This window comes from Amblyomma americanum, chromosome 4, assembly GCF_052857255.1.
Source record: "Amblyomma americanum isolate KBUSLIRL-KWMA chromosome 4, ASM5285725v1, whole genome shotgun sequence".
NCBI classification, from domain to species: domain Eukaryota; kingdom Metazoa; phylum Arthropoda; class Arachnida; order Ixodida; family Ixodidae; genus Amblyomma; species Amblyomma americanum.
In genome coordinates this window covers 1,076,681-1,104,050 of record NC_135500.1, presented here as the reverse complement: position 1 = coordinate 1,104,050, position 27,370 = coordinate 1,076,681, and the positions used below count along the sequence as shown (strand labels likewise).

The following is a 27,370-nucleotide window of genomic DNA, read 5'->3' as shown; positions in this document are numbered from 1 at the left end:
CTAGACCAAGCACCTGCAAGTTTACCGGTGAAAAAATTTATTTGTGAGTGCCAAGACACATTATGATCAAAGTGCACGCGAAAACATTTGAATGTTCGTGCAACTTCGATTTTAAAAGTATTTAGTAGTATATCACTAGATAATGCAGTGTTTATGTTTTTCGGTTGAAAGAGTAAGGCTTTAGTTTTAACGGTGTTTATTAACAGGCTGTTTTCAATAGACCACAGATGTAACTTAGAAAGCACGTGGTTAGCATATAGGGTTAGGTCACCTGGAGATTTCGAGGAGAAGAGAAGTATGGTATCATCAGCATACATAATTAATGTGGTATTGGGATCAAGGTTAGTGAGATCGCTAACGAAAATGTTAAACAATAAGGACCCAAAATGCTTTCTTGCGGGACACCTACAACAGGAAGGACGTTAAATGATATGCCATACACATGCACAAACTGCCTTCTATGACTTAGGTAGGATTCAATTAAGTTGGGGGCGATGTCGCGACTGCCATAGTAAGACAATTTGCGAAGCAGAAATTTATGGTCAATGGTATCGAAGGCTTTGGACAAGTCGATAAAAGCGCCTAACGTTAATAAGCGTTCCTCAGAAATCTTTAGGATTAGCTCTTTCTGTTTAAGGAGTGCCAGTTCGGTCGACATGCCTTTGCGGAAGGCATGTTGACGCGGGGTTATTTACTTATGCTTATCGAGAAAGCTGCATAGCCTACAAAAAATTATCTTCTAAAGTTCTGTGGAAAAAATTGGAAGTATAAAGGTGGGCCTATAGTTAGAAATTTGAGCTTTATCACCGTTTTTGAAAAGGACTGGCACCTTTGCAACCTGCATTCTTTTTGGAAATTGGCATGATGAAAGACAAATATTGTAATCATGAACAAGAACCGGTGAAATTAGGTCAAGGGCATACCTCACGGGCCCGATCTGCAGGTCATCGACTTCACAGGCAGTACTGTTGCTCAGTTCTTTGAAAAGCATTGTTAATTCAGCTTCGTTTATGGGTTGAAGAAAGATGGGTTCTGTGCAGTGCGCATTAATATAACGGCATGCATTCACACTAGCAGTTTGGCGACCATTAGTTCTGAAATGGTCATTAAAACAACCGGGAAGCGCGTCAGCACTGATCTCTACGCCGTTCACGACAATGTGGATTTCTGGTGTTGCCCTCGAGTCCCCCTTCATTAAATCATTTAGCTTGAGCCATAATTTGCGGCTATCGTTTTGGCACACGAGAAAGTTCGCTTCAAAATATGAGGCTCTTGCCTGACGTAGTTCTCTTGTAAGCAGGTTACGGAAGGACTTAAAGATCGCCAGGATCTTTAAACCTAATACACTTATTAAAGGGCTGATTTTTCCATTGATTTATTTAAATAGGTCATTCGTGATCTACGGCTTACGAATTCATGCATATCTAGGACTTCTCAAACGAAGAGGAAAGTGTTTCTTATAACATGAGGTAAAAATATCAATGAAGAGTTCATAAGCGGTATCCGCACATTGACAGGCATAAACAGTACTTCAGTCAACTTTGTGCAATTCCTCCCGAAAGCGGTCAAGGTTTTCACTGGTGACTGAATGAAATATAGGAGAACGCTTATCTTTATTTTTGCTTTACGATTTAAACAAAAAGTTGGCATGTGGTTGCTGATGTGATGTGAAAGAACACTAGACCTGGTATCAGCCTGGCAAGAATTCGTGATGAAGAGATCAAGGCATGTGGAAGTGTCGCAGGTAATTGCGGTAGGGCCACCTATGTCATTAAAACAACCATAAGACTGTAACAGCAGTTCAAATTCACGCCTCACGGCAGTATCAGCACAGAAACCAATGTTCAAGTCACCACCGGCTATGATGTACCGAAAATCAGAGATGTATTCGAAAAGCCCTTGTAGGCAGAGAAAAAAAACAATCTTAATTTCCTTGTGGTGGACGATAAAAAACGGAGTAAACCGTACTGGCGTGCAAAGCAGACCACACTTCATAATCATCGGAAACACATGAGAATTCCTCGAGACATTGCACATTGAAATTGTTTTGCACTAGCATGCTGACACCGCCGCTACGTGACACACTTCTGATTCGACTAAAACAGTCATAATTTGGAGGTCGCCTCGGGGCTGTGGTCATACTAAGTTTCAGATAGCATAATAAAATGAAATTCCAGGTTTGAGCTGCGAAACATTGCATCCAGCTCGGCCGACTTATTTCTCTTTGACTGGCACTGCATGAATGCCGTCCGCTGCCTGGTCAGAGGCCGCGGGAGATCGCGCATTACATTGTGCAGGCTGATCCCGGCCCTAGACGCTTCTCCCGATCCACCTCGCCTCGCCGATACAGCTCTCCTGGGCAGCGGAACCAATCCCAAGGTCCCCGTAGGGGAAACTAAACGCAGCAGCCTCTGGAGTTGCGGCTGCTCTACGACGCGAACTCAAACCTTTGTCGCACCAATCAGTGCAAGGCCGGCACGATGATTGATTTACTGTCTGAAATGCTAAAACGTATATGGCGTGCAGCCGAACAGCGCGTGACGCCGGCAGGAGGATGGAGCTCAATTCGGCTGCGCTTCGGCGGCTGGTGCTGCTCCTGCTGCGTAAGACCGCTGCTGCTGCTACAGTAGCCCCCCCCCCCCCCCCACCATATCCCCCCCCCCCCCCGCGTGCGCTATTGAAGGAGTCCGGTAAAGCTTCTGAGGATTGAAGAAGCGTAGCTTGTTGGGCCAGTTGGTGCATGGTATGAGGAAAACCAGCGAAAAGGACGCATTCACAAGGAGGGGAAGTACACAGGACAACGCTGGAAACACAACTGAAAATTCTTTACTTCGCCAACATCAGAACAGGGCGCACATGCGCGTGAGCACCACAAACGCTATCAAAACAGCAAACACAAAACTGATTAAGCGAGCGAAAAAACATGTGGCAACCTATGTCCCATTCATGAAAGTGTATTTTTTTGCCGTGAACCTGACAGAGCTGTCGCTGACGCATTCAGTTCCTAACTGCTTGATTTTAAAAGCTTCTAAGATTTCTCGTTCTGTGTTTTGCCGCGGCCGATGATGTTGACATTATGGAACAGAGGGGTGCAGTCTTTGCAGTGGTTGCAATGTCTTGGAAGATTTGCTGTGTTGCCTGGCTGCAGCGAAGTGCGGTGCTGCCTCATACGGTCGTTGACGCATTGACCCGTTTGACCTATGTAGGCCTTGCCACAGGACAGTGGGAGCGAGTAAACAACATCGGTTGTGCATTTGGTGAACATGGTCTGGTGTTTAACATTACATTTCTTTTTTGTGCTGATTTTTGAGATACGTGAACAAAGCGACGACAGTTTGGTGGGCGCAGAAAAGACTACCTTAACACCGTATTTCATGGCTACCTTTTTAACGTTATGTGAGATTTTATGCAGGTATGGCATTACAGCAGGTCTGGATTCCTCACTAGGCGTTTCATCTCTTTTGTACTGTGACTTAAATTTACTGGTCAAGGTCTCAGCAATAGAAACGAGGACGTCCTCAGGGTAGCCCGCTGACCTCAAGCGGTCAAGTTGCGCTAAGAAACTCTTTTGCATATTGTGTGAACAAGACCTGCGCAGAGCATTACCAAGGCAAAGGTTAGCAATGCCTCTCTTCACAAGTTTGGAATGTGAGGAGGAGAAGGGCAGCAGGCTTTTCTGCGCCCACCAAACTGTTGTCGCTTTGTTCACGTATCTCAAAAATCAGCACAAAAAAGAAATGTAATGTTAAACACCAGAGCATGTTCACCAAATGCACAACCGATGTTGTTTACTCGCTCCCACTGTCCTGTGGCAAGGCCTACATAGATCAAACGGGTCAATGCGTCAACGACCGTATGAGGCAGCACCGCACTTCGCTGCAGCCAGGCAACACAGCAAATCTTCCAAGACATTGCAACCATTGCAAAGACTGCACCCCTCTGTTCCATAATGTCAACATCATCGGCCGCGGCAAAACACAGATAGAACGAGAAATCTTAGAAGCTTTTAAAATCAAGCAGTTAGGAACTGAATGCGTCAGCGACAGCTCTGTCAGGTTCACGGCAAAAGAATACACTTTCATGAATGGGACATAGGTTGCCACATGTTTCTTCGCTCGCTTAATCAGTTTTGTGTTTGCTGTTTTGATAGCGTTTGTGGTGCTCACGCGCATGTGCGCCCTGTTCTGATGTTGGCGAAGTAAAGAATTTTCAGTTGTATTTCCAGCGTAGTCCTGTGTACTTCTCCTCCTTGTGAATGCGTCCTTTTCGCTGGTTTTCCTCATAGCTTCTGAGGAGTGGCAGGGAAATATGGCGGAGGAGGGCAGCCAACAGGCTGGGGCAGCGAAAGCACACATAAAGGTCCAGTTGGCGGGGCGTCCTTTGCGAATGCTGGCTTCAAGCGGTCGATAGCAATGGTGTCATTGAGCCCATGAATTTCGACATTGAACTTCGATGTTCTTTCTAGTAGACAGAGAGGGCCGCCGTAGGGGCGCTGAACCGGCTTGCGGACAGAGTCTCGGCGAACAAAGACGTGCGTGCAAGTCGCTAGCTTGGATGGAGCATGTAAAGATGGTCGAGACTGGCGTCGGAGATGCGGCGCTCTGAGATGGCGGCAAAAATAGCGGAGCTGCGTCACGTAATCGAAAGGGTCGGGACTTGTAGACGAATGGGTAGATTCGAAAAATTCACCAGGAAGACGCAGGGGTGAGCCGAAGACAAGATCTGCCGGAGTGCAACGAAGATCTTGTTTCAGTTTAGCACGGAGGCTGAGAAGAACCAGCGGTAGGAGGCAGTCCGGTGAGGGATGAAAAGACGATAAAAATTTATAAGGCCGAGAAATTCATGCAGCTTGCGGATTGAGGCAGGCTGCGGAAAGTCTAAAATGGCCTGGACTTTTGATGGGAGAGGCCGGATGCCGGAGCGGTAATCAGAGATGTCGAAAAACTGCCGGAGGTGTTGCAAGTGCTGCTCAGTATCGCGGCTGAATACGAAGAGGTCATCGATGTAGGCCATGCAAAAAGGTAGACCCCTTGTAACTGCGTCCACGAAGCGTTGAAATGTCTGGCCAGAGTTACGGATGCCAAATTGCATGCGGAGGTATTTATTCTAAGAGGCCGAATGGTGTAATGATTGCAGTTTTGGGTACATCGGGTGGTTCTACAGGGATTTGGTGGTAGGCCTTGACGAGATAGATTTTAGAGAAAATTGTGGCGCCATGCAGCGCGCCGGTAAAATCCGCGATGTGAGGTAGGGGATAACGGTCCGGAACGGTAGCGTTGTCGAGGGCGCGGTAATCACCACAGGGGCGCCAGTCCCCTGGCGATTTCTTCGGTACCATGTGTAGATGGAACGCCTACGGGCTAGATGAAGGTCGGATAACGCCGAGCTCCAGCATGTGTTCGAACTCGTTGCAGGTGATCTGTAAACGGTCTGTAGCAAGGCGACGGGCTCGAGCGTGTGTGGGCGGGCCAGTGGTCACAGTGTGATGCGTGACCTGGTGTTTGACGGGCAGTAAGAAGTTGGAAGGATGGAGCAGAGAAGGGGGACTGAAATGCTAGAACGTATGATGGGGTGCAGCCGAACGGCGCATGACGCCGGCACGAGGATGGAGCTCAATTCGGCAGCACTTCGGCATCATCGTCTTCGGTGGCTGGTGCTATTCCTGCTGCGTAAGGCCGCTGCTGCTGCTACAGATTCTCCAATGCCGCAAGACACTTCTCTCCTGACGCGCAACATGGAGCTGTAGACGGCGCAGCAACCGGTGTACCCGACGCCACGACGACTCAACTATCCCCGCCGTCACATCGAAGCCAATCGCCGACACAGCACCCTTTCAACGCACCAAAGCCGCGACCGAACACCTCGACATTGTTGAAACACGACGCCACCCACTGCGGGCAGTTTGCCTCGGCGATCAAGAAGGTTACTTCCAGCTGAGGTAGCCCACAGATACGTACCGCCGGAGGCCATTTGATTCAGCTCACGGGAATGCGCACGTCGCGAGTCACAGTGCAAGGGGAAACCTTCCTGGCAGCGTTCGTCACGTTACCCCAGTGCTCCCGTCATGTCATCCTCGTTATGGACTTCCTAACGGGACATGGCGCAATCACCGACCTGCAGGCGAAGTCTGTCATGGTTTCGACTGAGAATGCCATCCGAATCAACAGCACACTACCAGGCTGCACTACACATTCGTGACGAGCACTTGAGCGTGCCGCCACGTTCTATTGTAATGGTCACCGTCGGTACAATGACACTCCAAGTAACAGAAGATGTCGCCGAGAGCAAGCAAGCTTTGCTTCTGGAGAGAGGCATTGCTGTTGCCCGGGCAGTTGTTCTCCTCGCGGATGGTAAGGTTGATGTCTCGTTTACCAACTTCAGCAATAACACCAACGCCTGATTAAGGGTACGGCGGTGGTTACCTTGAGGCCATCAAATAAACTAAGTGTGCACATAGTTTAACCAGCGCGCCGCCAACTGTATTAGATGCACCTCACTAACGTCAAGAGGAACTCCAGACCCTGTTCAATCGCTAGCTCCTTTGCGTCGTCGGCACGTGTCGGACGCACACATCTTGTAAAGCAGAGCATTATTACAGATGACACTGTCCGTCCCCTTCGTCAGTCACGTTATCGCGTTCCCCCTAAGGAACACACCGCTATCAGGGCTCAAGTTCAAGAAATGCTGGATACCAACGTCAGCAGCCCATTTCGGATCCCGTAGGCAGCCCCTGTGATCCTTGTAAAGAAGAAAGATGGGGCATTTCGGTTTTGCACCGACTACCGTCGCCTGAACAACGTCACAAAAAAAAGATGTTTATCCTTTGCCAAGAATCGACGACGCCTTGGATCGCCTTTGCGACAAATATTTCTCTTCCATGGACCTCAGTCGGGGTACTGTCAAATCGAGGTCGATGAGAGAGACCGCCAGAAGACGGCGTTCATCACACCGGACGCATTATACGAGTTCCAGGTCATGCCTTTTGGTCCTTTGCTCCACACCAGCCACCTTTCAAAGGCTTATGAACCCCTTTCTTGCCGATCTGAAGTGGCACACTTGTCTTGAGTACCTGGACGACGTGATTGTCTTCGCCCCAAATTTCATGGAGCACCTTCGTCGCCTCGACTTGGTCCTGCAATATATAAATCCCTCTGGTCTTACACTTAAAGCCTAAAAAGTCATTTTGCTTAAGGGGAGCTCAATTTTTTAGGCCACGTAGTCAACAAGGATGGCGTCCTTCTGGATTCAGAGAAAACCGTTGTCATTTTGAATCGCCCGGTGCCGCGTGGCCTGAAAGAAGTTCGCCGCTTCCATGCCTTAAGTGCATATTGCCGCCGGTTCGTTAAAGACCTCCAAAATTTCCGCACCCTTTATTCGCTTGATCAAGGCTGATGTGCCGTTCACCTGGGGAATCACGCAGGAGCAGGCTTTTCAGAAGCTCCAACGTAGACTTGAGACACCACCCTTGGTGCATTTTTACGAAACCGCGGCCAATGCGAACAATGCTGGTTCAGGTGCAGAAGTGAAAACAACGTGTGATCGCCTACGCAAGTCGGGCGTTGTTCAAGACGGAGGTCAACTACGCTGCCACAGAAAATGAATGCCTCCCCGTCGTATGGGCAATATCGAATTTTCGTCTGTGCCTCTACGGGAGATCTTTCAGAGTCGCGACCGGCCATCACGTGCTTTGTTGAATGATGCGGCACGCCTCCCCCGGGATTCCTAAACGCGGATTCAGGAATATGATATTACTCTGACGTACAGATCCGCACGTAAGCATTTAGACGCCGACTGCATTTCCCGTGCTTCCTTGCACCCAGCGCCCCTGTTGACGACGACGCCTTTGTGAACGCCTTGGCGCAAGTAAAACCACACACACAAAGGAAAGACAAGGATACAACGGACAGGCGCCAACTTCCAACTGTTTATTCCTCGAGAAAACCACACAGATAAAAAGTCTCAGGATGCGTTCATTATTACAGCGCAAAGACGGCACAGAACAAGAAGGGGACACAACAGCGCTGTCTTTCAACCAATTAACTGTTTTGAACAGGGGAAGCTTCCTGCCTGCCTGTCTGTACTTTGCTAAAACGTCGACACCTTCAGAGATGCAACGGTCTGCTTCGGTCTTCTCCGCGCGTCGGGAAACTTGTTTTACCATAGCCAAGAGCTCCGGTCTGGATGCTTTTGGCTCGACCGCAAACTTGGGCCCCCGGCCAAGGACTTGCCTGATGTTGTCGGGAAGGGAAATGCCCTCCATGACGTGGATCCGTTGCCCGGTAACTGGAGTCCTCTTAGGAAGAAGTGCACGAAGCGCTGGGAGGGTATGTTGCCAAAGGAACTCGGTGGTGCGGTCAATGGACCGTGATAAATGGTGCCACGTGCATTCGAATGTTCTGGCCCAGCAATGGAACTGTACCAAAACCATCAAGCGCTCCTTGTGCTTTTGGTACAGTTCCATGCTGGGCCAGAACATTCGAATGCACAGTGGCACCATTTATCACGGTCCATTGACCGCACCACCGAGTTTCTTTGGCAACAGACCCTCCCAGCGCTTCGTGCACTTCTTCCTAACAGGACTCCAGTTACCGGGCAACGGATCCACGTCATGGAGGGCATTTCCCTTCCCGACAACATCAGGCAAGTCCTTGGCCGGGGGCCCAAGTTTGCGGTCGAGCCAAAAGCATCGAGACCGGAGCTCTTGGCTATGGTAAAACAAGTTTCCCGACGCGCGGAGAAGACCGAAGCAGACCGTTGCATCTCTGAAGGTGTCGACGTTTTAGCAAAGTACAGACAGGCAGGCAGGAAGCTTCCCCTGATCAAAACAGTTAATTGGTTGAAAGACAGCGCTGTTGTGTCCCCTTCTTGTTCTGTGCCGTCTTTGCGCTGTAATAATGAATGTAGGTAACCAACTCGCCCAAAATGTTGTATTATGTCTCAGGATACGCCCACTTTTTTTCACTCCATGTGCCTATCACAGCCATAATCTATCACCCTTCATTATCAGTTTTTGCACAAAAAGTTGTACTCCGCCGCATACAAATTCACTGACGTGTCACTCACACACAAAGCCGCCTTTTTCTTTATGTGAAACGCTTCCAATAAAAGCCTCGCCTGCTTAATCTTGCTCCTGCCAAGAATCCTCGCCTTTTCCAGTCGAGGTTCGCACTGGCACATATTAACATGGTTGACCAATTTGGCATATTTATCTTTATTATTTTCAACCTTTTTGCAATGTTCCCCAAGGCGTTTGTTGATGCACCTCCCCGTTTGCCCTATATAGGACTTTCCACAGGTCAGGGGTATCTCGTACACAACTCCTTCCATACAACGGGTGAAGACACGGTGATGTTTTATATTGCATCCAGGGCGCTCAGTGCCACAAATCCGGGGTATAAGTTTGTTCAGCTTGTTTGGTGCTGAAAATACTAGCGGTACTTCGTGTCTGTTAGCCACCTTCTTCAGATTATGTGACACTTTGTGCACATAAGGCATAACTTCAGGTTTTACCGCAGGGCTCCTTTCTTCCGGATTCTTTGGCCTGGTACAGCGTTTTGTTTTTTGAAGGAGGGTTTCAGCGACAGCAGTCAACACCACCGAGGGGAAGCCAGCAGCCTATAGGCGGCCAATGTGATTTTTTAAGCTATTGTGCATTTGGTGCGGACATGACTTTGAAAGCGAGGACTCAATTCAGAGAGAGGCGATGGCGCGCTTCACAATTTTTGAATGCGCCGTATTGAAGGGCAGGAGTTCCTTGCTAGTACGGTGATAGTAACCCCAGCATAAATGGTCCTCCCGGAACGCTAAGCTTAGATCTAAAAATTGCAGTTTTTTGTCACTTGGGACTTCATGGGTAAAAACTAGACCGCGACCTTTGAGGTTAAAAACACTTAAAATCCTGGACACAATAGCTTCAAAAGAATTGTCAAAACCGGTGGATAAAAGGATAAGAAAATCGTCAACATATCTAAAATTTTTAAAAACAGGTCCTCCTAAAAACAACTGTGCAAGATCGTGGTCCAAAGCAGCTAAAAAAATTGCACATAAAATAGGGGCTACACAGGAACCAATACATATACCTTTTCTCTGCAAGTAGGGCTGCTGATTAAAAACAATAAAAGTGACCTTAAGATATTGCTCCAATAAATTCAAAAAATTTTCCACAGACATACTTGCAGCATCCCGGAAGGCCAATTCACCTGTCCTTTCAAACACGACATAACAGACGCCAGCAGCTCAGCGTATGGGACGGAATAAAACAAATCCTCTATGTCTACTGAAAAAGCGGACCTGATTTCAGGATGTGTTTTAAAATAATTAGCAACCTCCAGCGAGTTCTTAACCCGAAAAGGGTCGTCCAGTTTAAGAAGGTTAAGCTTCCTTTGCAAGAAACGGCTAACATTATGCTGCCAGGAACCATTCTCGCTCACGATAGTACGGAACGGTATGTCAGGTTTGTGGGTTTTTGCAGTAAAGAAAACTGAAAGAGAGTTCCTTTTACTTTTCACTATGTCATTGGCCAGCTTCGGCAGTTGCAGGTCCCTACAAAAGTTAATGAATTTAGTTTTAACTCTCACAGCCCCCTTTTTAATGGCAATAAAATTCTTGTCAACCGCTTGCAATGCTTTTTCATTGAAAAGGCCCTTTTCCATGACCACGAACCTGCCATCTTTGTCCGACTGAAGGAGACACAACTCATTCCTTTTAAAAAAGGACGTAACATGACTAACATCACGTTCCAGTCTACTGGTCACAGCAGTCGTAACACTTTTTTAGGAAGTCCACTCCTTCCAACAAACACCGTTCTTGGTTTTCACCCAATGACATAGTGAAAAGTAAAAGGAACTCTCTTTCAGTTTTCTTTACTGCAAAAACCCACAAACCTGACATACCGTTCCGTACTATAGTGAGCGAGAATGGTTCCTGGCAGCATAATGTTAGCCGTTTCTTCCAAAGGAAGCTCAACATTCTTAAACTGGACGACCCTTTTCGGGTTAAGAACTCGCTGGAGGTTGCTAATTATTTTAAAACACATCCAGAAATTAGGTCCGCTTTTTCAGTAGACATAGAGGATTTGTTTTATTCCGTCCCACACGCTGAGCTGCTGGCGTCTGTTATGTCCTGTGTTGAAAGGACAGGTGAATTGGCCTTCCGGGATGCTGCAGGTATGTCTGTGGAAAATTTCTTGAATTTATTGGAGCAATATCTTAAGGACCCTTTTATTGTTTTTAATCAGCAGCCCTACTTGCAGAGAAAAGGTATATGTATTGGTTCCTATGTAGCCCCTATTTTATGTGAAATTTTTTTAGCTGCTTTGGACTAGGATCTTGCACAGTTGTTTTTAGGAGGACCTGTTTTTAAAACGTTTAGATATGAACTCCCAAGTGACAAAAAACTGCAATCTTTAGATCTAAGCTTAGCGTTCCGGGAGGACCATTTATGCTGGGGTTACTATCCCCGTACTAGCAAGGAACTCCCGCCCTTCAATACGGCGCATTCAAAAATTGTGAAGCGCGCCATCGCCTCTCTCTGCATTGAGTCCTCGCTTTCAAAGTCATGTCCGCACCAAATGCACAATAGCTTAAAAAATCAGATTGGCCGCCTATTGGCTGCTGGCTTCCCCTTGGTGGTGTTGACTGCTGTCGCTGAAACCCTCCTCCAATAAACAAAACGCTGTACCAGGCCAAAGAATCCGGAAGAAAAAAGCCCTGCGGTAAAACCTGAAGTTATGTCTTATGTGCACAAAGGGTCACATAATCTGAAGAAGGTGGATAACAGACACGAAGTACCGCTAGTATTTTCAGCACCAAACAAGCTGAACAAACTTATACCCCGGATTTGTGGCACTGAGCGCCCTGGATGCAATATAAAACATCAGCGTGTCTTCACCCGTTGTATGGAAGGAATGGTGTAGGAGATACCCCTTACCTGTGGAAAGTCCTATATAGGGCAAACGGGGAGGTGCATCAACAAACGCCTTGGGGAACATTGCAAAAAGGTTGAAAATAATAAAGATAAATATGCCAACTTGGTCAACCATGTTAATATGTGCCAGTGCGAACCTCGAATGGAAAAGGCGAGGATTCTTGGCAGGAGCAAGATTAAACAGGCGAGGCGTTTATTGGAAGCGTTTCACATAAAGAAAAAGGCGGCTTTGTGTGTGAGTGACTCGTCAGTGAATTTGTATGCGGCGGAGTACAATTTTCTGTGCAAAAACTGATAATGCAGGGTGATAGATTATGGCTGTGATAGGCACATGGAGTGAAAAAAAGTGGGCGTATCCTGAGACTATTTATCTGTGAGGTTTTCTCGAGGAATAAACAGTTGGAAGTTGGCGCCTGTCCGTTGTATCCTTGTCTTTCCTTTGTGTGTGTGGTTATACTTGCGCCAAGGTGGATTCTTTCCAAGTTTCAAAGATGCTTAACGAACTTGCCCAGCAACATGCCTTACTGTGCTTGACTTCCTTCAAGGTACACGCCCCTAAGGCCTCCAGACGCGCTTTGTCTTCTGACTCCGCGACGGTGTTCTTTATAAGAATTTTGCCCCGAACAGTCGCCTGCTAGTATTCTAAAGCCCATTCCAGCCCAGTCCAGTTCATTCCGACAAATTGGTATGGACTTGCTTGGCCCGTTTCCTCACATCACGCAGAGTAAATATAGTAGCTATATACTGACTACCAAACGCACTACGCAGAAATGGCAGCTCTCCTCAGTGGCACAGCCATCGAGATCGCTGAAATCCTCTTTTATCAAATTGTCTTGTGGCATGGCACACCAGACGTCCTGGTTACTGACCGAGGGCCTGCCTTCTCCGCTGAGCTAGTGCAGCACATTCTTGTTCTAAACCACGCGCAGCACCGCAGGATGACCGCCTGCTACCACCAGACAAACGAACTAGCGGAACGTGTCAACAAGACGCTTGCTGATATGCTGTCTATGTACGCGGACGTCGAGCACAGAACCTGGGACGCCGTCTTACCGTATGTACCGTTCGCGTGCAATACCGCCGTCCAGGAAACCACCAACATGGCAGCATTTTATCTAGTTTACGAACGCTCAGTAATGGAAACGCTCAACGTCATGCTTCCCCATTTAGACGAACACTTAGAGGGGCCATGACAGCCTATTTTCACACATACCCTGCTTATCGCAGTTGATTCTCAACTCGTTAAATTAAAATTCCCCCAAGTTTCAGATGATTCTGTGCGGCAAATATTTTTAGAACGAGTTTTCTTTTTGTTTCTTCTGTGAACTGCTTGCTGGTCTGGCAACCTCTGATCACTGACGTCACAAGGGCATTCCAGCCCCGCGTCGTCTGCTGCGCGCAGTTGAGGTGCTTGCATGCACTCCGTAGTCAGTGGTGGCTCGAAAAGTTATCTTTTCTGGCTTATCGAAATAAAAAGCATTTTCCGTGTTTTCATTTCGGAATCGTTCAGCTTAGTACGCGAGCTGAGTGATCCTTGAGAAAGCGGACTTGTTCGTGGAGCCCGTTTTGTGATTGTTGAGGAAACAGAAATCGATTGACCCCTGCTTTATTATTTACGCTCAGAAACATGTTATTTTTATATTATGAGTGTGGTCTTTTTTGTAAAGTCAAGTTCTCCTGTATGTGAAAAGCGGCATGTGCCGTGCATGCCTTCCCCGATGTGCGCCGTGAAAGCCGCGGCATTTTGTAGCTGGCTACCAGTTTCTTGTCCGCTATTCATCGGCTCGATAATTAAACTCAAATTTTCACAAGGTGGCACTAGAGTAACCTTGAAGCACGAAAGAAGGAGGGAAAAGTGCCTAATGAGACGACTTCCCCGCTGCATGTGTGCATTTGTAAGTCGAACATGCATTCACTGCGGCTCGTAGAACCCTTTTGCAGGAACCAAGCCGCTTGCAAAACCCAACGTGACTCGAATGATTTCGCTGCCCGCACCGATGAATAGTCACCGCCGTACGGGAGCATTGTGGCCCAGGAATGCAACGATTACGACTACTGCAGCCCCGCGCTGGGGATGTTTACATAGCTGTGCGCAAACAGTACTGCTCGTTTGCGTGGCATAAAACGCAAGGTGGGCTCTCCTTACCTTAAATATTACGTAGTACCGCTCAGAAAGTGTAGTTTTACTCATTTACATACTATGATAACACTGCAATAAGCGCCGCTGATGTTATATATCGCCTGTTAGGGAAACGCTTCGTGTAGGACCGGCGCTTCCCGCTAATTGTATATTTTTCCTGTTATATCATCAGTATTTGATTTTAAATTTCTTTTGCTAAAAATACGTTCGGACATTACTTTAATTAATGAAAACAACCAGATTTGTTGTCCACTGTCGACGCCGGCGGCTGCAACCGGCTGCCTTCAGCACATGCTGTGAAGACCGGGTCACATACCGACACTTCCATTTTCTTGTACTCGCGCCCTGCGATGAAGGCAGTCGTCGCTTTGAGGGCACTGTAGCCAACACTACGCTCTACAGCTATTTCCAGGCTTTACAACTTGAGAATTCACTCTCCGAAATCGCTGAAATCGCACACACTAAATCCTGCGTACTCGATAGGCGGTCACGAAAGGGGCCGGCTGTCCACCGTCGACCGAAATTCAAGAATCTGGCAGCAGTTCCCGGCATATTAGTAACAAAGTGGGAATATATGAAATGCAGCCGCTCGTTTCGCATTTTTCGATACGGATAAGGTACGCAAGCACAGTGTTTCGGGGCGTCTATACACCGGGCGTGAAGCACATCGTCGCTGGTGCACGCACATCACGTATGTCACCGTGGCTAGCATCAGGTTCAATAAGTTTTAAAGTTCTTAAGTTTATAGAATGTCATACCAACAAGCCCCCCACCATACTGTGCCAGTTCCCACTAAGTACACTGTTTACACTACTGCGATACGGGGTCGTTGGTCGTGCTGGCGTCGTCTTCGGTCTAGCGTGACAGACCACTGCGTCAGCGACGACATTTGCATACCCACCAATCGCATCGACCTAGTGTGACCGGACCCTACCCTTACCGAAGAATAATACCCGCCGCGGTAGCTCAGTGGTTAGGGCGCTCGACTACTAATCCGGAGTTCGCGGGTTCGAACCCGATCGCGGCGGCTGCGTTTTTATGGAGGCAAAACGCTAAGGCGCCCGTGTGCTGTGCGATGTCAGTGCACGTTAAAGATCCCCAGGTGGTCGAAATTTTCCCGGAGCCCTCCACTACGGCACGTATTTCTTCCTTTCTGCGTTCACGCCCTCCCTTATTCCTTCCCATACGGCACGGTTCAGGTGTCCAACGATATATGAGACAGATACTGCGCCATTTCCTTTAACAAAAACCAATTATTATTATTATTACCGAAGAATAACTGCGTTACTGTTATTAACGCTTTTAAGGCACCAGTCACTCATATGTGGGGGAAGACTGCTGATTTGATCGCCCGCGAAAGTACAGGGGGGAACGGGACCTCGCTGCGCACATTGCATGAACGAGAGCAGACGACGTTGCTCCGTGCATGCCCCAGTGACGTCAAGAGCATTCAATATGGCGGTCGCTGCCGGTGGGAGGTGTCTCCCGGTCTCAATTTAGATCGCATTTTTTATTATACAGCGCGTCCAGGGCAGCCAAATTTGGGAAGTTCAGTAATAAGCTCTTGTATTAGTTACTGAAGCACAAAAATGCAATATGAAGAGCGACCATGCCACGGCCCCTTTAAGTGACGTCGTTGCCGCTTTTCTCCAACGCGCCGAAGGTGCCCGCCAGCTCGCCAGGGTGCGTATCCGAGATCAGCAAGACCGGGATTCGCGCCGCTACAACCCGCGCCGACGAGATGCCGAGTTTTTGGCAGGCGACCTTGTCTGAATTTGGTACCCGATCTGACTCCATGGACTGAGCGAAAAACTCCTGCGCCGTTACTTCGGTCCCTAAAGAGTCCTTCGCCGTGTCGGCGAGCTCAGCTACGAGGTTGTTCCTCACGAGACGCCCGAACCTCGACGACGCAAGCGCTCCGACGTGGTCCGCCTCAAAGCTTACCACGTTAGGAAGCACTGAACTTGTGCCACAGCAAGTCCTCTTTAGCATGGGGTCGATGCTTCCCGAACGGGGGGCCCATGCCGCCAGCGCGGAAGAGGGCAACGAAAATTTCCATGGAAGTGCGCGGCTCGTGTTTTCTCCTCGGCCGTTCTTGCTGACCGCTGCAGTGCCTAATTCTTCGGGCTTCGTACTTGACTATTTGCCTACGAAAATAGCCCACCACATATGGATAAGATAGTTAAAGTAGCCGCAAATTTCTACACAAATCTAGTAACTACTCAATGAAATCAGAACATCAATGAGAGAGACAGTAGCGAACAGCAATGCGTCATACCGTCAGTAACGAAAGAGGAAGTGAAGAAAGCCGTAGGAGCAATGCAAAGGGGAAAATTAGCTGATGAGAATCAGGTAACAGCAGATCTGTTGAAGGACGGAGGGGAAACTGTGCTAGAAAAACTAGCCCCCTGTTAACGCAATGCCTTATGACCTCGACTGCAGCCGAAGCTTGGAAGAACGTTAATATTATCTTACTTCATAAGAAAAAGACGCGATCGAAGTACTTGAAAAATTACACACCGATCAGTTTACTGACCGTTGCTTACAAGGTGTTGCTAAGTTAATCGCTAATAGAGTCAGGAAAATCTTAGACTCGAATCAACCAAACGATCAGGCAGCCTTTTGTAAAGGTTATTCCACAATAGATGTAGAAGTGCCCACTTCTCTTAAATCTTTATTCTGCGGAGCCAACGCAACCTACGTTCGTTATATATATATATTGCAACGGATAGAAGAAGAGATGAATGAAGACTCTTGGAGGCGCGCGTGCTCTGGGATTCGGTGCTCTGTGCCTGGTGCTCTGTGCGGGCCGCCTTGTGCTCTTGACCTGTGTGCTGTGCCCGGGCGTTCTCGCGTCGTTCCCGCCTGGACCACGTAACATCTTTGGTGGAGGTGCGGATTTTACGCTGCGCACACCACGCAGCTTCGTAGTACTCGTCAGGCCGGGACTACCACCATGGCTCCACCCGGCCGGTCAAGGAGCCCCACTACCCCCACTACCCCTCCTTTTGTCATCATGGCTCCACCTCGCGACCCCGGCACGTTTTCCGGAACAGATGGCTCCGACGTCGAAGACTGGATTAACCTTTACGAGCGTGTCAGCAACTACAACAGGTGGGACCCTACGCTAATGCTCGCGAACGTCATCTTTTACCTCAATGGCACGGCGCGCGTATGGTACGAGACCCACGAGGAAGAGCTAACAAGTTGGGACACCTTTAAGGAAAAGTTGAAGACGCTATTCTGTAGACCTGATGACCGCCAGCTCGCCGCCAAGAAACAGCTGGCTACTCGAGCACAGTCTTCTACCGAGAGCTACGTGGCCTACATTCAGGACATCTTGGCGCTTTGTCACAAGGTCGACGCCGCAATGAGTGAGACCGATAAAGTGGGCCACGTGCTCAAAGGCATTGCCGACGATGCGTTCCACTTGCTTGTTTGCAAACACTGTACCTCAATTGACTCCATCATAAACGAGTGCCGTCGATTTGAGCAAGTCAAAGGCCGCCGCATTTCGCCGTCGTTTTCTCGCCTTCCCAACACGGCCGCGACATCTTCCTGTGAGGACCACCGATCACCATCCCGCACGCCCTCGGACGCCCCTGCCGTCACCGATTCAGTCACCCGGATCGTCCGACGTGAACTGGAGGCCCTCGCACCTGTGATATCCCCGCCCTCCGTCCCTGATACAACCCTGCCCGCTGTGTCGCTGATTCAGGCCGTCGTGCGGCAGGAACTCGCTCATCTGAACCTCGCTCCAGCAGTGTGCGCCATCAGAAGCCCGGACACCCCCCAGCCCCCTCCCTGTGCTTTTCGTCGCACCTATTATTCTCTGCCCCGTTCCCGCAATCCCAATGACTGGCGCACGGCGGACGACCGTCCCATTTGCTTCCGGTGCTCTCGCATTGGCCACATCGCCCGTCATTGCCGTAGTCCATGGTCTTCAACGCCCCGCAACGTCTTCCCCTCCTTCTACAGTCCCGCCTCATCCCACAACTTCTCGACCCGTGCCCCGTCCGAACCGTCTGCACCAGCCGTACCCCCTCCACGCCGATTCTCCCGCTCTCCGTCCCCGCAGGGCCGCCGCTCTCGTTCCCCCCAGTCGCCTTCTCGCAGCCGCTCCCAATTGGAAAACTAAGTGATGCAGCTCCCGGAGGTGACGCTGCATCAACGACCCGGACTACAAATCCTCTCTCGACCACTCGACCTAATCTTCTGAACGTCACTATCGACCGTGTTCCTGTGCGCGCCCTGATTGACACCGGTGCTCATGTATCAGTGATGAGTGCTGCCCTCCGCCGTCGCCTCCGCAAAGTCCTAACGCCTGCAACGTCCCGTGTGTGTGTCGCGGATGGTGGCACGCCTGCTGTGGACGGTATGTGTACCGCGCGCGTTACTATTGCCGGCCAGAGTATACCAGTTCAGTTCACCGTGCTGACCACCCGTGCCCATGACCTTATCCTCGGCTTAGATTTTTTGACTGACCATTCCGCCCTCATTGACTGCTCGGAGGGTGTTCTACACCTCGCCCTTCCAATGCTGGATTCAGACCCACTTGATGTATCACTGCGACTATTCAGTACCGCATATGCTCGCCTGTCATCCCGAACCGCCTCTTTTGTTCCATTGACCCCATCTCACCCAGTTCCCGATGGCGACTATCTCGTTACTCCCAATCTTGACCTCCTCCTGTCCCGTAACGTTGCTCTACCTCATACCATTGCCACCGTCCAAGCCAACGCCCTCTCTCTGCCTTTCCTAAACTTCGGCCTCACTTCTCAAGTGCTACCGTCCGGCATATGCGTCGCTACGCTATCCCCTCTCGCTCCTTGCCACGTGGCTACGTTGCCCGCTACCCCAGTTCCAGAAACCGCCGCACCGCGCCGGCAGTCTCTTCTGTCGACCGACACCTTCACAACCATGATGGCTACCGACCTCCATCCCGATCAAACTGCCAAGCTTCGTGCCCTTCTCGAATCTTTTTCGGATATTTTTGACGTGAACACCGCGCTGGGTCAAACTCTCGCCGTCAGGCACCGCATTGAAACAGGCGATGCCCCTCCCATCCGCCGCCGCCCTTACCGGGTCTCTCACGCCGAGCGTCAAGTAATCAATGCGGAAGTTACTAAAATGCTAGAAAAAAAACATTATCGAACCCTCACACAGTCCCTGGGCCTCACCCGTCGTCCTTGTCAGGAAAAAGGATAGCTCATGGCGTTTTTGCATTGATTATCGCCACCTGAATAAGATCACTAAAAAGGACGTGTACCCCCTGCCGCGTATCGATGACGCGCTTGACTGCCTCCATGGTGCCAAATTCTTCTCGTCCATAGATCTTCGCTCCGGCTACTGGCAAATTGCTGTAGATGAACAGGACCGTGAGAAAACCGCTTTTGTGACTCCTGATGGCCTTTATCAATTCAAAGTTATGCCTTTCGGATTATGCAACGCACCAGCCACATTTGAACGCATGATGGATGCTCTTCTGCAAGGCTTTAAGTGGTCCACCTGCCTGTGCTATCTCGATGACGTCATTGTCTTTTCGCCCTCGTTTTCCTCTCACCTCACTGACCTTTCTCAGATCCTTTCCCTCTTTCGTCATGCTGGCCTGCAGCTCAACTCGTCTAAGTGCCGTTTCGCGCGCCGTCAACTCGCCATCTTGGGTCATGTCGTCGACGACACGGGGGTGCACCCTGACCCTGATAAGATCCGAGCCGTTAAAGACTTTCCTCAGCCACGTTCCTGTAACGACGTCCGCAGCTTCTTAGGGCTGTGCTCCTACTTTCGTCGATTTGTTGAAGGCTTCGCCGACATCGCCCGCCCCCTCACCGACCTCCTGAAAAAGGAAGCCACCTTCATCTGGGGACCCGACCAAGCACACGCGTTTCACACCTTGATATTGAAGCTCACTACCACGCCAGTTCTGGCCCACTTCGATGTGACAGCTCCCACTGAAGTCCGCACAGACGCCAGCGGCTATGGCATCGGCGCTATTCTCTCTCAGAGGCAATCCGAACAGCACCGTGTCATCGCCTACGCCAGCCGCCTCCTCTCCGCCCCGGAGCGCAATTACTCAATTACCGAACGTGAGTGCTTAGCCCTTGTCTGGGCGGTTGGGAAATTCCGCCCATATTTGTACGGCCGCCCTTTTACGGTTGTCACCGACCACCATGCGCTCTGCTGGCTCTCATCACTGAAAGATCCTACTGGTCGCCTAGGTCGCTGGGCTTTACACCTCCAAGACTACGACTATACCGTGGTATATAAGTCCGGTAGGCTACACACTGATGCTGACTGCCTCTCCCGATATCCCGTTGACTCGTCTGATCATTCTGGCAGTGACACCGCCGCTGACCTCTTCTCGCTCTCTGCTCTTACTCACCTTGGCGATGAGCAGCGACGAGATATCGAGCTCCGCTCTATTATTTCCCGCCTCAGAACCTCTCCATCTGACCCTGCCCTGCGCCGGTTTGTACTTCATCAAGACACACTCTACCGCAGAAGCCTGAACCCGGCCGGCCCAGACCTACTGCTCGTTGTCCCGAAGCATCTGCGCAACGACGTCCTCCACGAGCTCCATGACCTCCCCACTGCTGGACATCTGGGTGTCTCGCGTACTTACGCCCGCGTGCGTCGTCGCTTCTTTTGGCCCCGTCTCTACCAGTCCGTCCGCCGCTATGTTCGTGCCTGCGACCAGTGCCAGCGCCGGAAACGTCCCGCCACGCTCTCCGCGGGTTTGCTCCAGCCTGTTGATGTGCCCCCTGAACCATTCTATCGTGTTGGCTTGGATCTTTTGGGCCCGTTTCCGGAGTCCACCTCTGGAAACAAATGGATTGCCGTTGCGACAGATTATGCTACTCGCTATGCCATCACGCGGGCCCTCCCCACCAGTACTGCTACCGACGTGGCCGATTTTCTCCTCTACGACCTCATCCTCCGTCATGGTGCACCCCGCCAACTTCTCACCGACCGCGGCCGTTGCTTTCTCTCTAAAGTTGTCGACGACATTCTCCGTTCCTGCTCAACAAAACATAAGCTGACCACCGCCTATCATCCCCAAACCAACGGTCTTACAGAGCGCCTCAACCGCACTCTCACGGATATGCTCGCCATGTACGTTTCCCCGGACCATCGGGACTGGGACATTGCCCTTCCATACGTGACCTTCGCTTACAATTCTTCTCGCCATGACACTGCCGGTTACTCCCCGTTCTATCTGTTGTACGGTCGTGAACCCCAATTACCTTTGGACACGCTGCTTCCGACATCTCCTTCCCCGCCTTCTGAATATGCCCACGACGCTATTGCCCGCGCCGACCACGCCCGCCAGCTGGCTCGCTCCCGCCTACAAGCCTCGCAGGTTTCACAGCAGGACTACTACGACCGCCGCCACCGCATGGTCACTTTTTCCCCTGGAGCCCTCGTCTTGCTTTGGTCGCCCACACGCCGTGTCGGGCTTTGCGAAAAACTAATGTCCCGCTATGTTGGCCCATACCGTGTGCTCCGCCAGGTCACCGCCGTCACCTACGAGATTGCCCCGGCCTTTCCGGAGACCACCTCCGGTGCATCTCAGAGTGACGTTGTCCACGTCTCTCGCCTCAAGCCCTACGTGTCGCAATCCCTTGCCCCGCCCTAATTTCCACCGAGACGGTGTTTTTTTTTTGCGACCGGGGGCCATGCAACGGATAGAAGAAGAGATGAATGAAGACTCTTGGAGGCGCGCGTGCTCTGGGATTCGGTGCTCTGTGCCTGGTGCTCTGTGCGGGCCGCCTTGTGCTCTTGACCTGTGTGCTGTGCCCGGGCGTTCTCGCGTCGTTCCCGCCTGGACCACGTAACAATATATATATATATATATATATATATATATATATATATATATATATATATATATATATATATATATATATATATATATATATATATATATATATATATGTGTGAAGGGAGCCAACAGTCACCGAAACCAAAGTGCGTAGGGAAACGTTCAATTTTTTTTATTGCGTAGTGCTGACCAGTGGTATAATAATACTTCGATTAATCTATCGCTTAAAGAAAATTACAAAGCACCAGAAAAAACAACCATGCCGCTGGTGGGATCCGAACCCACGACCTCCGAATATCACGTCCGGTGCTCTACCAACTGAGCTACGGCGACGGCTGTCCAATCTGCTGCTCTCATGGGTATTTATGTTCATTGGGTGTAACCGAACCTTGAGGGTGTTCACCAGCGCCACCCTCGTCCACAGCGGCGGACGTAGCACGTCGTGTATTACCGCGAGTGTGACGTGGAACGTCATCTAACGGCGAGGGCGGAAACTGTGCGAGAGCCCTCTTATGCTACATATGGCATCAAGACTGCCAGAACAGAGGCCCTCGTTAAGCTATTAGCAGACAAAGTTAAGCAAATGCGGGGCTCGTTTGATAAACTTAGGAAGGGAGCCAACAGTCACCGAAACCAAAGTGCGTAGGGAAATGTTTAATTTTTTTTAATGTGTAGTGCTGATCAGTGGGATAATAATGCTTCAATTAATCTATCGCTTAAGTAAAATTACAAAGCAGCAGAAAAAACAACCATGCCGCCGGTGGGATCCGAACCAACGACCTCCGAATATCGCGTCCGGTGCTCTACCAACTGAGCTACTGCGACTTTTTTTCTTTATTGCCGATTCTTACACGCTAAAACAAAAGTAGAAATGATAAAAACAGCAGCAGCCTACTAGGCTGACACGGGAGAGGTTAAAATCTTCTCAAGACAACTAAGTCGTCCAGAACAGAGGTTCATTCAGGTGGTTCAGCTTGCGCACGATACACTTCCCTTATGCTCACAACTTTCAATAAAGTTTTCTCGCACCGAACGGACATTAACATCAGCATGTCGCACTTGCATTCGTGTCCTCCAAAGGCTGTGGAGGCCCAAGAGCATGATTAAATCATATGGCACTCCTGCTTCGTTTGTGATCGGCCAAAACCTGATGCCGTATGGATGCAAGGGAAAATCTTTTTTCAAGGTTCGTTGGAGGACATCCCAATGAAAAATTGGGTCCCAACATTCAAGAAACACATGCTCCACTGTTTCAAGCTTTTTGCATAGTAGGCAGTTGGTCGTCCATGGGACGACAATCCCCTTTTTATGCAGAAACGTCTTAACAGGAAGTGTATTACATTGTAAATTAAAGAAGAATGTTTTTACGGTTGGTTTAACCAGCTCTTTTTATTCATTTAAGACGTCTTGTCCTGGGCCTCCACGGTGCGGTAAACGATAAATGGGAATCGGCAGCATTGTTTCCACAAGATTCTTATACAACTCTTTTTTGGAAACATTACACAAGTACTCAAGTGAAAAATGCGCGTACAGTAGTCGAAAAGAAAGCACAACTTCTCGCATGTACCCATTAACAGCACCGCACATACCTTCACAGCATGAGACAACGATTTCTGGGAGGAGTCTCTGCAACCTTACTTGGATAACAGTCCGCAGAAAAGGATCCCTTTGATCTCGGAGAAAGATAAAACGCGACACAACTTGGCGCAAGAAAAAGTGCACGAGGCCGAGCCCTCCTCGTTTAACCGAAAGAAACAAATTGGTACGGCCAGTTCACTCCCAGCTTGACGCCCAAATAAACACAGCAAACACGCGATGCATCTTTTGAATGCTGGCCCGACTGGCACACAGAACATTCATCATGTACCATATTTTCGAAACAAGGAAAAGGTTGCAGATGGAGGCGCGTGAAAACATTGATAACTGCCTCCCTTGCCATGCATTTGCTTTCTCCCTCGCCCTTGAGCATTGCTCGTTCCAACTTTCACTTGGGTCTCGATAACAGTTAAGGGGGACGCCGAGGTACTGCGTTTGCAGGCAAGACCATCGCTGCCGGGAGAAGTGATCAGGCCTCGTTTCCCAGTCACCGTGCTAAAATCCAGGGCTCTTGTCCCAGTTTACCATACACCCCGTTTTCTTACAAAATTTATCAACGATACTGATCACTTCAGCAATACTGTCTCGATTGGAGCAGAAGACTGCGATATCGTCCGCATAAGCGAGGATTTTGACATGTGCCGACTGCAATCGAAAGCCTGAGATGCGGTCACTTTTGGCAATAGCAAAACAGTGGCTCTAGGTATGCCGCAAACAAAAGGGGCGACAGCGGGCATCCCTGCCTTACTGACGAACGCAATGCCAGCCTATCTGTGAGGTCACCATTTAGAATAATGCGCGTGGTACAGTTGGCATATGCCATTCTGACGCCTTCTATGATAATGCGGCCAACGTTCCCGTGCTCTAGTATGTGAAAAAGTACATCATGTGACACGCGATCAAAGGCTTTTGCCAAATCCAGCTGCATCATAGCAATGCGGTCCCCCGTCGCATCACAGCATTCCAATACAGTACGTGCAACGTGTACATTCGTGGCAAGAGAAAGCATCACCAATCTCTCTTACTTGGCCAAGAAGGTCGTTGAAGTACTTTTGAAATGACTGCTGGATTACATTGGCATCACATAAAATTTCAGCACCATTTCTTGTCTGCCCGATTTCTTCTGTCTAGCGTACCGCTTTTCATTTGTTAAGGCTCGCTTTGTCGACGTTTCACCGGCCCACAGTTTTTGTGCCCTTGCGCGTATAACTGCTGCTTTATACCTTTCACTGTCAAGTCTTTCAAGCTGGCTTTTCACACCCCTTATATCTTTTGCAAATCTCCCGGGCTCGGAGCTTTCCATGCTTAATAAGAACTGCAGTTGCTCGCGCGCTGCCTTTTCTTCTTGTTTTTCTTTGTGTCGGTTGGAGCAACTCTTTTCTATGGCTTTACTTTTTAGCCACTCGTTGAAGTCTTCCCACTGAACGGCAAAAAGACTGGGCCGCTCCTCGAGCAGCCTCTGCATTTCATTTAAGATGACATTTAAAAATCCCTCGTCCTCCTAGCGTTTGGCATTGAATTTCCAGAGATTCCAGTTGAAGCTCGTACACCTTTCTTTCACACCGAAACTTCCTATCACAAGACAGTGATCACTAAAAGCCACAGGTTCAACTTTGTAACCTGTGCAAAGGGGCACAAGTTCAACAGATGCATAAATTCTATCCAATCTGGCATGGCTATCACGTTGAAAGTGTGTATAGAAGCTGTTGTCATTAACCAGAACGTTTAATAATTGTGCACTCATATCACGCACAGGCGGACACTTCACTCGATCGGCAGCGGCGAACACACAGTTGAAATCGCCCAAGAGCACTTCATCACAAACAATGTAATACTCCAATCTGTTAAAAAATTCTTGTCGTTCAGAGTCAACGTACGGTGAATACACGCATATAATGCGCCAATATAACTTCGAAAAAGAAAACTCAACTACAAGAAGGCGTCCACTTGGACAAGAAAAAAACGACTCCACTGATGCCTAAATTATTGCGCAGAAAAAGGGCGCACCCACCTGAGGTGCCAACAAAATGGCAAGCACAGACATTAAAGAAGGCACTAAAGGGGGACACCATACGCTCAGTAAGCTCCTCACTTTCAATCTTCGTCTCCTGTACAGCTACAATGTCCAGCGCATTGTCAGCAAGTAGACGATTAAGTTGGCATTGGCGCCTACGAGCACCAAGACCCCTCACATTCAATGTTGCTATGCGCAAAGCTGTGTCAAGTTTCATCGCCATGCGTGAGGAATAGCTGACATATGATATACAGTGCCCGCCATAACGGACGAAACACTTCTATACTCAGTGTGCTCTGTGCGGCGTCGCCAATCCATTAGTCCGTTTGCAGGCACCGGGAAAACCGCTAGGCAGTCCTTCGCCGGCCGTTCCAGACCTTGGCACTACATCTGCTTGGTACCTCCAACCACAACCGCGGAAAATACGAACACACTTACACAAACACATTGCTGCGCTAGGGAGGCGGCTTCCCCGCCTGCCGTGTCTCGGCCGCAAAGTTGGGCCGTGGTTTCAAAGACAAGTGCCGAATTCCCATGGATTTCGACAGTGGCTCGTCAGCGCCAGCGCCTACCTGTGGCTTTTCACCAACGCTTTCCTCGTGGAAGCGCTTCCCAGCTATGAGGCCGGCAGCCTCCTGGTTGGAATCCATGGCCTCGCTGTTGTCCGGTCCCACGTTATCGGGATTTTCAGCAACAGCTCCCGTCGCTCCCTTTTGTGTGCTCACGGGTTCCGTTGGAAGGTCACTCTGCACTGGTCGTCGCCCCTTGCTTCGTCAGGCGAGCCAACGTAGGTCCATCCCGTGTCGCTGGCTGCCCAGTTTCACAGGCCGCGTCCTCCTCGTCCATTAGCAGCTCAGCCGCGTCTTCACTGGTCCCGGGGCCAGCAATGGTCACATAAGTGCGGGCACATTCTCAGTCTTCGTGGCCGAACCGTCGGCAGGCTCCGCAACGTGGGACTCGACACTCTTTTCGGATGTGGCCCGTATTGCGACAGCGTAGGCATAACAGGGGTCGGCCTGGTACGACGACCAGTGCCAACTCACCGCTAACGTTCAGCTGGTGCGGCAAGTCGCCGAGCTTAACTCTGGCTTTCAATTTCAGTGTGACGAGCCTCGTTGTCGAGCCCTTTTCTAGCACACCCCGCACTCGCCAACGCTCTCGAGCGATTTCCGTTACTTTCCCGTACGGCGAAAAAGGCAGCACGTACGTCTTCGTCCGGTACGTTGTGCAGCAGCCAGTGTAGCTTCAGTCGCACATCCTGATTGGTCGGGCCAATAACCAGGCAGCGGCTTTCTTTCACAAGCATTTCACCGACGCTCAAAATCTTTGTTACGGCTTCGGAATCCTTGAGAGTAACTGCCCAGACGTGGCTGATCCGATACGCCCCCAGGGCGATAACATCGGGGAGCAGCGCGTGCTGAGCTAGGGCATCCCGGAAATCCTCGACCCGGTACGGGCGGGCTCTGATATCGGCGTGCAAAAAAACTATTTACAACGATATGCCCTGTAGGCAATCCTGGCAGAACAACCTGGTAAGCATTTTCCTCATCAGTAAACCTGTTACCGCGGCCACACATGGCCGCTGAAGCCGCTCCTACGGAGCCCATCATCACACGTCCGTCACGCTCGGTGGCCGGAAGTAGAATCCTCTCTGAGCTACGGCGACGGCCCTCCTGAGCTACCGCGACGGCTGTCCAATCTGCTGCTCTCGTGGGTATTTATGTTTATTTACGTCCTGTATTACCGCGAGTGTGACGTGAACGTTACCTAACGGCGAGGGCGGAAAGTCTGCGAGAGCCCCCTTATGCTACCTATGGCATCAAGACTGCCAGAACCGAGAACTCGTTAAGCTATTAGCAGACGTGCTACGTCC

General features: G+C 49.8%; 1 protein-coding gene and 1 non-coding gene across 2 annotated transcripts in view; one reads left to right on the top strand and one right to left on the bottom strand.

The window, feature by feature from the left end:
* Mip (Myoinhibiting peptide precursor) overlaps positions 1-27,370 on the top strand; it is a 581,927-nt gene that overhangs the window by 510,676 nt on the left and 43,881 nt on the right. The gene's annotated exons all lie outside the window — the stretch shown is intronic.
* TRNAS-UGA (transfer RNA serine (anticodon UGA)) lies at positions 22,148-22,220 on the bottom strand. Its single transcript has one exon. It is a non-coding gene; the product is annotated as a tRNA-Ser (tRNA).